Consider the following 11,686-nt stretch of genomic DNA (forward strand, 5'->3'; position numbering starts at 1 on the left):
TTTTCTTGTTTTTCTCTCATCCTTAGCGTTTGGTGCTGGTTTAAGCTATAAACCCTGACTGCTCGGGGATGCGAGACCTTGTCAGGCTACTTGTGCCATTTCAAATTCTAAGAGACTTTAGTTGACGAGAGAAAAGCATGATCGTGCGGTCCATGGGACTGTCTCTACAGTCTGCGTTCGTGTTAATGAGTTAGCGTAACCCATGGTGATTGTTGACCGTAGACATTTGATGTTTGATGTTTGAAGTAATCAGCCCCCAAGCGGTCTAGAGGGGCTCCTCTTGGGGTGCTCGAGGGATATTGATGCATATATTCTCATGAAATGCAATGTAACAAGAAAAAATAGTGAGGTAAAGATGAAATTGATATAACTAATGATTGTCGACTATCACTCTATGTGTTAGCATCCTCTTGCTGCTGGGATGTGCCTTCGGGGGTGAAAGTTGGATACAGGGTCAGAGTCGAGGGTGGTGACATCACTGGCCATGCTCCCGACATCCTTCGTCATCTCCTTCGTGTAGATAGAATCCTCCATCATTGATGGAGGGTCCATTTGGTTCGAGGATTACCATCCGAGTGATCGGTAGGGCAAGAGCCACCGGCCCATCGGATTGAGGGACGTAATAGATTGACTAGTATAGCCATGCAGTTACACCTTGAGTTTGGTTTGTAGAGTTTCTAACTTTTTTGATCGGTTTGGAAGGTACCAGTGGTCGCACGGGTTTCCCTTGAATGGATCTGCTTGTGAATGTTGTTCACTGGGGGTCCTTTCCACCCTGTTTTTTCGTAGCCATTGGCCTCTCGGCGCAAACAAGTTGTCGGACTCAGGAGTCTCCCGATGAGGTGTTAGCACCCGAGTATTCGGCTACATGACTTCCTTATTCTTCCCCACTAAGGGGAGGGATTCATACTTTCAACGGAGAGAATTATCTGAGTTTCGACTGCTCATTCGATGAGGGCCCAGTACTGGAGCCTACCGTGGGTGAGGCGACCTCGTTGTTGTTGCCATCTGAATCTAAATTCTCAAGTAGCTGGTCGCATCCATAGAGAATGCGATCAAAAGCTTCTAGATCAATAAGTCTGGACACATCGGCATCATCCCACTAGTCTTGTTGATTTGGGGTGTCGTCGAGTTTGATGCAGCTGGCCAGATTTGGAGGTTGGTCTTCCTCCGTGGGAGGTTCGGTGGGTTCCTCCACAGCCTACGAGAGTGTCTCGTGATGAATTGTCATCATTTGTCTCGATCTCTCTAGAGATTGAGGAGCAGAACGATGAGGTATCGGGTCTGAAGCGGGGGCCAGATCTGTGGTTTTGTTGATATGAAAAGTAGCGATAGGCTTACCTCCTTGTCCATCCTCGACGAAAAGAAGGGCATAGCACTTTAGGTGTCTTGTGAGGGACGATGGTCCTGCGTCCATAGCCTCCTCCAGTCTGGCGGTGAAAGCATGGATCTAGAGGGATTGTTCTCCCTCCTTAGTTGGTTTGGGTTCCTGAAGGCACAGGTCCCCAAAACGGTCGGCAAAGAAGTCAAGGTTGCCGAAGGTGATCTTCTTACCTAGCGGCACTTCTTCTGGTTCATCACCGAAGTTGAAGATGACTCCCATCTGAAACACAATATTAGCCTGAACGCAAAAGGCCCGTACCTGGCGCACCAATTATCGGATTATTTTGTCCAGCAATATCTAGCAACGTGATCACGAAGACAGAATCAGATGGTGGCACATGAGACACAGAGATTTATACTGGTTCGGGCTGCGGTAGCGTGCTAAACTCTACTCTAGTGGTGTGGCTGCTCTTGTATTCATATGCTCAATAATTGAGGCTATTGCTCCAAGCTACATAGTAGATCGAAAGGGTGGAAGATGGATCCCTAGCCCAAGGTCCCTACCCTCCTTTATATAGGTAGGAGAGGTAGGGTTACAGAGAGGGCGATTGGGCTAGCACATTGGTTTCCTAGTTTGTTACATGATATGCGTAACAGAATGATTCTAGCTATCGTCCAGATACGCCTACCCTATTTTGCCTTGATCTCCATGTTGGTCGATCACGTCAGCCCTTGCCAGCCTCCTCCTTGATGGCTGCTGGGCTGATAGCCTAGTGATGGTCACATATACGTGCGGTGCAGGTACCCCTAGCCCATATATCTGACAAGCGGCAACCTTAGGCTTCCCTCATCGGGGAATAAGTGGTTGGTAAACCACTAAACCTTGGGATAAAAATCATTGTGTCATCATCTTCTTGTTGGTTTGCAATTTCATCACATAAGCTTGTAGTTACTTGTTTTTATATTGTGCTTGTGTTGTTTCTCTTGTGCTTGCTTAGCTTGTGTAGTTAAGTTGTCATAGCTCTCTAGTTTAGCTTGTGTTGCTTTGCTAGTTGAGTAATGCTATTGTAGTGCTAGTGTTGCTTAGGCTTTGTGCACTTAGCTCACTAGTTTGTGTAGGTGCTCCTGATGTGTTTAGTTAACTAGTTGCATAGGTTTGTGTGACCTTGATAAGTAGAATTTTTTAGGTGAGCTTCCACTAGCTCAGCACCTTACACATAACTTGATTAGGATCTTTAGTAAGGTACTTACAACATAGATAGAGGATGTAGTCTTGGCTAGACCGTTTAGTTTAATTCCGCATTTATATTGGCTAGCCAGAGCAATTAGTTTTAGAAAGGACTATCAACCCCCACTAGTCTGCCATCTCGACTGTAGGGACCATGACGGGGTGAATTAGACAACTTAAAAATTGCTTCTAACTAATGCCTCTAATTTCAACCTAGTCAAAACATATGCAATAAATAATCTATCTATATATGCAACTAAGGTTTTGCTAGGTGTGTTGCTATCTCTACTGCAAAAGAGTTATGCACCCTAGGTTCCAATCCTATCAACTAGCCTATCAAACTAAGCTAGGAAAGTAACCACATGACCAAGGTACATAATAGAGATGCCAAAGGTAAAAGGACAATAAATATGCACACTCATGTCGACAACTCTAGTATTTTAACCGAGGTATCGAGAAGCTCATGCTTCCCCCTAGTGCTCATTGGAGCCTCACAAGGGCTAAGCTCTCGGTCGGGTAACTCTATGGATGGCCCCTGGGCCTTCCCAACATGTAAGTGGGCCTCCGAGATGGCCCCTCCTAGACCGCTCCCCACCATCTTCACTATCGAGCTTCCAGCCAAACCGCCATGGGCCTCGTTCCCCCTGGTACACGATGGCAGCCACACCACAAACGCGGTTGGTGTGGTCTCACAAGAATACACGCCCCTCCGGTGTACAACAACAGTGCGCGCAAGCACCTTATGAGCAAGAGGTATGCAAAACCCACTAAACACTAGGCCTAAACATAAAAGCAAGCGCATAAGCAGTGGTCTAACTAGCCTAAGCGCTTCACAAAGCTCCTACACTAATCACTGAGTGTTTCACTAAGTACTATGCAAGTGGAGAGCTCTAAAGAGGTGTAACAAGACCCTTGGTATGTTCACAACTCCTCCACTCCTCAAATGGTCAGATGGGGTGGTATTTATAGGTCCCATTGCAAGCAAACCGTTGGAAATTACAGCAACTTTCTACACAGGCAAAATTTTAAAAAAAAAACTTTCTACACAGGCACCAGACCCATAGCTAGCCATTGGACTAGCTATTGTCGATCGCTAGAGAACTATTGCAATACGGTGCTTCGTCTGGTGCATCACCAGATGCGTCTAGTGCCTTCTAGCTTTCTCCATCATGTGCTGCAACCTCTCTAGAACCCCAGTCTGGTGCTACATCGGACGTGTCCGGTGGGACGCTGTAGCCACTGCCTGGTGCACATGTGTGCGTCTGAGCACACCGAACAAGTCTAGTGCTAATGCGCAGCATCGACTAGTTCTGGACACTTCACGTGTCTTTGTCCGGACTTCATCTATATTGTGTCTTGGGCTTATGCTTATACTTGTAGCTCTTCAACATGCCTTCTACTATCATGCTTGAGGTGTTGATCATCCGGATCACCACTATGCCTAAGTCCAAGTCCACTTTGCATCATTTGAACTATATCCAAAAACACTAGCAAATATTAGTCCAAATGGTCTTGTTGTTGATTATCAAATATGGCCCATTGGGTCCATTTTCCTCACAATGACCTTATCCTGAATAGTATGTCCACTTTGATTCCTAAACACAATATGGACCTACATCCATAGAACTTGTTTACATCTTCTAAAATAGCCAACCATCAATGCATCAAAGAACTCTCAATGCGATCTAATACAAATGTCTTGTTTCCATTATAGTACCATTCAATTCTCTTCCAAAAGTTACCACGAGTTTGATTGGTTCCACCCACTAGATCTTTCCTAACAATCAACCAAGCCGACGCAATTAATTCATTCATCCTTGGTCTTACTATTTCTTTTCTACCTTTTTTATTGATTCCACCCACTCATTAATTGCAGCTCAACAGACTGACTAACAAGGATTCTTCAACATTAGTTGAGCGACATCCTTCGATATACTTATAATAGACATTGGATACGCTAATATAGTCATATTACATTTATAAATGCTAACATATCTTACCCCACCGCATATAGGATATATATTTCTTCTGCTATTAATAATAGGATATCATATCATTAACATTTAAAAATGATACCGAGTCCTTTCCTATAAATAGGAGCTCGTATGCTGGAAGCCTAAATAGAATATTAACAAGTTTGAGCTATTGTTCCTTCACTCAATCCATAACCTTTAGCACTATAAAATGTTTGCTGGGAAAGTAGCAGTTATCCTCCTAGCATGGACAATACTTTTTTACCAACCAGTGATTGGTCGTTTACCATGTAATAATGATCAGAAGAGAGAAATTCTACGCGAGTGTGATCCACTTAATTCAACACCCGATTATACTCCATCCCGACAAAGTGCCTGCTGTGTGGCGGTGAGAAAGGTGTCAGGCACGAATATGCTTTGCATTGCCTCAATACTCTCACTTGCTGACAAGGCCAAATATAGTGTGAGGAAAATTATGGGCTTTAGAGATGCATGTGCTCCTTCGCATCCACATCAATAGGTAAAATTCATTCTATCACTTGACAGCTCATAAACTATAGTGGAGTATCCTTGTATGATAAGCTAACAAATATTAATCTTGTTTTGTGAACCAGGTCATAGCCTTAAATGAGCATAGCTGCCATCCCTGAAGGAATGCATCGTCAAAATATGAAGTTGAAAGGAGATATATGTCCTGATGGTTAATAAAAATAAAATTATATTAATCTACTTGTGCCTTCTTGTGATATGTATCTTTTCAAGGAAAATGTGTTCTATTAAAATCCTAATCGAGTGCCATGGGGAACGGTTGGAACTGAGGGAGATGATGCAGCAGTCTCGCAATAATTTATCCTTTAATGTGTGCATATTAGGGGAGTTTCTATAGCATTGCCAAACATATGTCCCCAAATATCAATATGAAAGGTAAGGTGGGGTACATAGGTGTGTAGGGGAAAAGTTGAGTAGAAATTAATGGTTGCACTAGGCCCATGCTATTGGGGAAAAAGTGGGGGAGTGAAGATAAGCATTGGTATTCTTACCGATGTGCATGCTGAGGAAGGGTTGCCCCATGCCATCCAGCACATACATGTTGATGTTGTCAATGAGAGAGTACACAATGTTTGAGACCCATGAGTTCATGGACATTGGGGGCAAAGATGGTTTGATGATTTCCTAAATGATAGTGATGCCAAGATATGCCATGACAATGGCCCCGATGGCGGCCACAGTTTGATGGCATTAATGGAGGCCAACATATTAGTTTAGCACATGATGTTAAGTTCCACAAATAATACCTATTTTGTTATGATAAACCTTTGTGGTGGCTCTAACTTAGTCTATTAGGATTTGGCTCCTTAGCCTATAGCCCATATAAATAAAGGGGTGACAGCCAGGAGTCACAATTTTACAGTCAAAACACCAAAACCAATCTATCAAAGCATTGGTCGGTCAAAGAAGGATGCATACCCACACATAGAAGATTGGTGCTACTTTGCATCATGCAATCTTCACAAAAAAAAGTCAACTATGCCCAATGTTAGTGATTAGATCAAATCCAGTACATCTACAATAACCATGGCATCCACAATAGAGGCAAACGTGAAACTCTCAAACTCTAGTCATTTCATCTTAATCAATTTATCATTATGTTTAAGTTATAAGGGTTGAGACTAAGTTAAGATCATACGGAGGACAAAGCTAATTTTAATAATTTGGTATCATAGCCCACTTGGATCTAACATGGTGCTAATCCATATGCCTATGTTAAAGTTGTTTCTATTGTTTTCATTAGTTTTAAGATAGATTTGTTAAACATGTTATGGTTAGTCCAAAAAACATATCATGGTCATCCATTACTAGCATAAATATTACATCTTTTATGCATTCCTAAGTTAATGATCAATCTATTAAGCCCTAATAAGTGCTTACGATTAACCAAATAGTGTATAATTGAGGTTATTTTCATGAATAAGTTTTCCTTTTCAAGCAAATGGTTTGGTGTTTTAGTGGAATAATCACAACTTAGATCAAAATGACATGCTTCATTAACAACTAGTCTGAGATTAGATTAATTAAGCCTAAATCATGCTCAAACAATATCAACGGTTCTATTGTTCTAAGTTCTATCATTGGTCTAGGTTATTTTGTGTATAGTTTCCTTACCAATTTCTTCAAATTGGATAGAGATTGGCATTAAGGATATGAATTGGTGGATGGCAAACCCTAAACAAGAAATCCTATTTTTTCTTGAATTTCAAAACACCAACTCATTCCCAAATTCTTCCAATATCAAAAACCCTAACTCCTAATTCGAGCATGAGATACTTTGATTCTATTGTGCGAGTGTGTGAGCCATGAATATCTTAATTTTGTATCCTCTGGCAACAGGTCCTGGAAAGGCCAGCATTGGACCATGGCACAACGCAAGGTCAGATTGTCACAAAAGCAAGTTTGGCCGAACCTAAACCTGATGATGGCCACTTGACCTAACCCAACCCACGAGTGCCTCAGTAAAAGCCCTAAGTTTGGTTTTGGTAATTAAATGAAAGCTAGTGGACTAATGTGTTCAATGAGTTGTGATTGAGCTTGGGTCCATATGATGGTGTTGAGCAAGGCTAAGAGATGGTGCAAATGGAGATCATGACCATATGAAGCATGTGCTCACTCGTGAAGAGAAGGAGATGAAAACAATCCCAAATGCAAAGGTATACGCTAGGGTTTTTAAGGCCTGTTTGGTTGAGCTGTAGCTTTTTGAGAAAGCTACTATGAGTTGTGGGCTTTAGAAAAGTTACCGTATCTTGTGGGCTTTTGAAGAAGCTCAAAGCCGTTTGGTTACACAACTCTAGCTTCTTAGAAAAGCAGCTGTTAAGGAGGTCCTACGTATCAGCTCACCCCACCTATCAATCTCTCTACATCACCGTCTCCAATGTTCTCACATCTGTCACTAGGTAGAGAAGTGCCAGATGCAGAGACGACGACGTAGGTTTAGAGTAGGGCCCGCGCCACCACCATGGTCAGAGCTTGGCCCACATTGCCGTTGGGGCAGGCTGTTGCACCCACTGCTGGTCACCGGGCAGCGGTGGCACTGGCCACATGGCACTCTAGGGTAGGGGTGGTGCCTGCTATTGTGCACTGGGGCTAGGGCCATGCCCGCAAATGCGCATTGGGGTAGGGTAATGGGGATGAGGGTCCTGATCTTCCGTCAAGTTCAAGATAAACAACGATTTGTTCGGAGAGCGACACAACGATCCGGTTTCAGATCACAAAGACCCGAACCCTGCAACCTTAGCACCACGTCTCCTCTGGTTATCAACCGTGTAACAATCCAGTTGACCTTGCCAAGAAGGCTAATCCCTGCTGCGAGTCAAAGAACACAAGCAAGACCAAGATAAAACGCAACTCAATTGAAGTAACAATTGCATATGAATGATTAAGCACTCGAAGTTGGGGTCTTGCAAACCGATAATGGCGACTGTTCAATGACAGATTGATCTAAAACAAAACCCAAAACCTAAAGTAGGTGATGGCTACTGATTATATAGCCTAAGGGACGTCCAAGGATCCCTCTTCACGTCCTAAAGGTGTCCCAACACGTTACAAGGCCCAACGGCCCAAAAGACGACGACGCAGCGCCGTGACAGATTCTAGATGTCAACTTGTTTCGACGATGCCCATTTATTCTGATGGAATTTTGATATGGGACCACTTTCATTGGTTTCCTTATGAAATTATCTTTCCATCCATATATGGATCATAAAAAACGGAGTCCGTATGCGACCTAGACGTCCGTTTTACTACATGCTGGTCCTAAAGCCCGAGATGGATTCGAACTCAAGTTGGACTAGGCCTCTAGCTTGGCTTGGACGTTTTTGCTGGCCTCCTAAGGTGGTGGCCAAGGAGGAGCATGTCCAAAGGCTTTCTTGGTGGGTTCTCCAAGTCCTTGGGGTGTGCTCCCACTTGGGCCAGGGTCCCAAGGATGAATAACAAGCCCACAACGACAGTGTAGCTCTCAGCAAAAATAGTGATAGAATATCTTGATGGTTTGGAGGCCTTGCTGATGTGATATTGAGATGAGACCAGATCTATTTGAAATCTTATCAAACAAGCTTTCCATCAAGTGCTCATTGACCTCGATCGCACTCCAGATGGCTGAGTTATGGCCTTCCCAATGATGCACTGTCGAGCTGTCGATGAACCAAAAATTCAACTTTGATGAACTTGCACATTGAGACATATTTGTACCTACATTCAAATAACGACATGTACATGTGGAACCAAGTGAATTGTACCAAAAATCACTATGCAAATGTAGGAACGAGCTCACCTTATAAACAATGGTCGTATCCGATGGTGTCATGTCCTCATCATCCTCCTCTTCTTGACAACAAACCGTCCTCGGTTTGGGATTAGCTGAAGAAAACGTTGTTGGTAGTAGCCAACATTGCTCCCCTTCTTGAAATTTAACATGTTTCTTTATAACAAAATTAGGGGAACTCGACATGACAAGATTATAGCAATTGCAATCCTTTGGTTGATCATACTTTTGCACAATATAAGGAGATTTCAGATTTGAACAAATATAGACACGATGCACCATATACTCTCCTTTACAATTATATTTTCCAATAAAATGATATGTACAAGTAGACAACCATGACAATTCAACACATTTAAGTTTCTCTTCTAAACTACTAAGAGCATATAAAGTATCAAACTCAATATAACCCAAAGTATTTGAAGAATACAATAATTTCTTTTCATCTTTTTCAGTAGCAATGGGAAGCAATTTTTTATGTTCAGCATAAGTAATTGGTTCCAAAGCCAAAGCATCATACTCATTCACTAGTTGTGGCATACGTATAATAAAAGCATTTTCACACAGCTCTTCTTTATCACTAGCATTATTAGAATAATTATTTTTTGACAAAGGCAATTCAGATTTAACATCCAATTCTTTCCTTTCATTAGCAGCTCTATCTCTATTAGTTTGTGCATTTTCAGCATGGTTTAAAGTTTTACCAGACTCCAAAGTATGTGTGGGAGGTGGTGGTGGTGAAGATGTTGTTATAGTGGCGAAAGTAACCACTCGCCTTTTTATCGCAGTCTCAACCTTCGCAAATGGTTGCTCTACCCTTGCTAAAATCTGGTTGAGGTTGTCGCCAATGTTGGTATGGTTCTTTTGCTGACATTCCTGCAATTCTTTTTCTGCAAGCATAGCAAGCTGGAACAAACGTTTGAGAGTATAAAATTCTATATGAAAAACAATATCTTGTATTTCATGCCTCAAACCACCAAAAACCGAACAATGGTATCTTTCATGTCCTCTACTATCCCACAACGTATTGCACACTTTTGAAACTCTGTATAATATTCTTGGACAGACATATTGCCCTGCTCTAAGCACTGCAATTTGTTATGCCATTCATGTTTATAAGAAGGAGAAATAAAACGATCACGCATAGCTATCTTAAGTTCTTCCCATGTACCAGGTAAAACATCCTCTACAACTAGCCCATACCACCAAATAATGGCAAAGTCCTTAAACTCACTAGTAGCTCGTCGAACTCTATATTGCTCAGGTACAAGGTGGGCACTAAACTTTTGTTCTACCATTATCTCCCAATTAAGGTATCCTTCAGCATCATAATGACCCGAAAAGGATGGTATGGTCAATTTACCTCTCATACCTTGATGATTATAGTCTATATGTGAGGGCTCATTGTTCTTTATTCGGTCAGCATCATAATGACCCGAAAAGAATGAAGCGAGATCTTTCATAACCAGTGGCAGGTGGGTAATTTTTTCGTAGTTTCTGACCTCCACAATAGGTGAAAGTAGGTAGGAGGTGCTGTACGATTTGTACTAGAGGAAAAGCAGCTTTTGGCCCAAGCAGCAATGGGTTGCCACCCCTTTGGTTGGCTTTTGACTTTTTAAGAAGCAAAAGTAGGTTGGGAAGCCCAAACAAAGGTGGCCTTAATTCGATTGGGTTTGGGTACATAGTCATACTATTAAGATGGGAATTCTCATGTGATTGAGGTTATCTAGTGCCACTATGTGCATTATACCTAGTGATGTGGCAAGGAAAAGTGGAAATGCTTTGAAAATTATTTTTTGAAAAAGCTAACCAAGTGCTTAATGGTGTTCTATTCAAGTTCAAACGCATTTGGAGTTAGTACACTATGCCAGATTTCATAATCACTGTCGGGTCAAAAAAAATCCCATCACTACCGGATTTTGGGTCCGGCAGTGGGCAATCCTCATCACTACCGGGTTTAGAAAGGCTTCGAGAGAAAGGCTTAGTCCCCTAGCTTGGGGTCACCAAAAAAAGGCTACCCTTAGCCCTTTATGGTGTTCACTGACTTATTGCTGTTAACACTGACTTTAAGAATAGTTGGAGTCTTTTGACTAATGGATAGATGTTTCTGATTAATGTGGAAATTTCTAGCATTTATCTTTTAATCTAGTGCTACTGGTGAGGATTATCGTGGAGGCTCCGTTGGGGCCTCTAATTAGTAATAGTAAGATACCCCACATGTTGCTGTGGGACACTTTCTTAAAAATAAAATTGTTGCATGTATGAGTTCAACCTACATGTTCTTGCATCGATTCATACCAAAATTGGGCATGACAATGAAATAACTCAACAAAATTCCTAAAAGAATTAGATTGAATTATAAGATGATCGATGGAACATCAAAACAAATAACAATATATCCATTTATTGCACCTAGTGGAGGTTATGTGGATGTCTTGCATTAATATGTTTAAAGTTAGTGGGCTGATGTTGCACTAGTATACGTAGGAGATGATGTGGATAATTAGTGACAAATGATGTGGATCGCTTGCATGTTGAGATGAAACTTGTAGTGAGGTTTGAAAATATAACATATAGATATAGATATATACATGTATAGATATACAAATATAGATATAGATATATATTGCATATATGAATGCACATATCTTGCTCCGGAACATATATGGATATACTTCTATTGCTATGAATAATAGGATATCTTATCGTTAAAAGTTTAAAAAAAAAGGGTGAGGCTTTCCTAGAAATATGTGCAAATATGCTGGAATCCTAAATAGAACAGTAAGTTTGGGCTATTGTTCCTTTACCCAATCCATAACAACTAGCACTATAAGATGTTTGCTTGGA

Source organism: Miscanthus floridulus, chromosome 10 (assembly GCF_019320115.1).
Source record: "Miscanthus floridulus cultivar M001 chromosome 10, ASM1932011v1, whole genome shotgun sequence".
In the NCBI taxonomy this organism is placed as follows: Eukaryota; Viridiplantae; Streptophyta; class Magnoliopsida; order Poales; family Poaceae; genus Miscanthus; species Miscanthus floridulus.